Raw genomic sequence first — 1,676 nt, 5'->3', positions numbered from 1 at the left:
CTTTTCAATGGAAATAAAGTTACTTTCATTCCAAAGGCAATTCTTCTCTAGGTCTGACCCAAACACCTGTTCTCGTTTGCCCAAGTATTTGTATATACGGCATATAACAATCGGATTAAGATGTTATCTGGTTCTTTTTCTTACGTTTCAAATGCAAAATATAAAATTTATTGTATTTTCAGAACCAAATTTGGCTTAATGCTATCTAAATTCCCACGTATATAATCCTAGATTTATTTATAATTCATTTAGAAAAATTGTCTCAAATGTTTGACCACGTATTTTTCACAAATATTTCTACTTCCCCATGTTCATAGCCACCTTTTATTATTTTATTACTGCAAGTAGCAGCTGCTCAGGTTTGAAGACAAATAGCTCCATTTTTGTAGGTTCCTCTACTTTCTTTCTCTTATTTCTTCAGTCAGTGTCCACATCACTACTGGAGTTATCTTCCTGAAATACTCTCTATTCATCTCATTTTAGTCTTTAAAATTTTTAAATATTTGCCCAGAATAAATTCAAGATTTCTCAGCAGGACTCGAGAGGCTCCTGTAATACAGCTTTAGCTGGCCTCACAATCTCTCTCTCACCTGTCTGTCATCTATCTATCATCTATCTTTTATCTGTCTGTCTGTCTGTCTGTCTGTCTATCTATCTATCTATCTATCTAATCTATTATCTATCTCTATCAACTATCTATATTATCTATCTATCTTATCATCTATCTCTATCAATTATCTATCTACATTATCTATCTATCTATCTATCTATCTATCTATCTATCTATCTATCTATCTATCTACCTACCTATTTATCTATCTATCTGTCATCTGTCTGTCTATATACCTATCATCTATCATCTATCTACCTGCCTATCATCTACCTAATCTATCTACAGTTTCTAGTTTCTAGTTTCTAGGGTTATGTGCATCCTCAGTACATAACCCTGGATCTGTCATATAGCAGGTGTTTAGTGAATCTTTGTTGAATGAATTCATAAGACATAAAAAGCGCCCACCCTGTTCAGACCGCAGCAAGCTGACACAGAGAAGGGCATTGATTCAGAGCCCCACCTGAGAGAGTGTCAGTTGCTGTACTTCTAGAAGCCAGTTAAAATCAGCACTTCGTGGTATTGATGCAGCACCAGCATCCCTTAGTATTAGATGCAGAATCGGGGCTTCTGCATCTAATGGAATTTCGGTGGGAAGCATTCGAAGCTGTGGTTTCTCTTCACTGCGTGATTTGTAAAACTTGACTTTTTTATTTAAATAGTATAATGAAAAGATAAAAGTGACGGATTGAACAACTCACAGGAAGTTGGTATTTCCTGGGAGAGGGTGAGGGACGGTCCCCCCCACTACAAACAGCTTGGGCGTGAGGAACGGGGTCCCTCCCCATTCGTCGTGGGAGCCCTGTGCAAGGTCTAGGAAGCGTCTTGCCCTAGTCCATTGCCACTGTTTATTCAGAATGTGTCGGCCAATGGTGCAAATTTTTTGGAGTTATTTTACTTGATCACACAGCTTTGTTTGCAGTAGAAGCGACCCATCAGCTTTGGCTGATATCACATGTATTTATTTAGGTGACCAATTATCTGGGACAAAGCATATCCTGTTGGACTAAGAGAGAATTGCAGAAGCCACGCCTAGGTGATCCAGAATTTGCTAATGTTTGTCTTA

This window comes from Pteropus alecto, unplaced genomic scaffold, assembly GCF_000325575.1.
Source record: "Pteropus alecto unplaced genomic scaffold, ASM32557v1 scaffold87, whole genome shotgun sequence".
Classification (NCBI taxonomy): Eukaryota; Metazoa; Chordata; class Mammalia; order Chiroptera; family Pteropodidae; genus Pteropus; species Pteropus alecto.
This window is presented reverse-complemented; position numbering follows the sequence as displayed.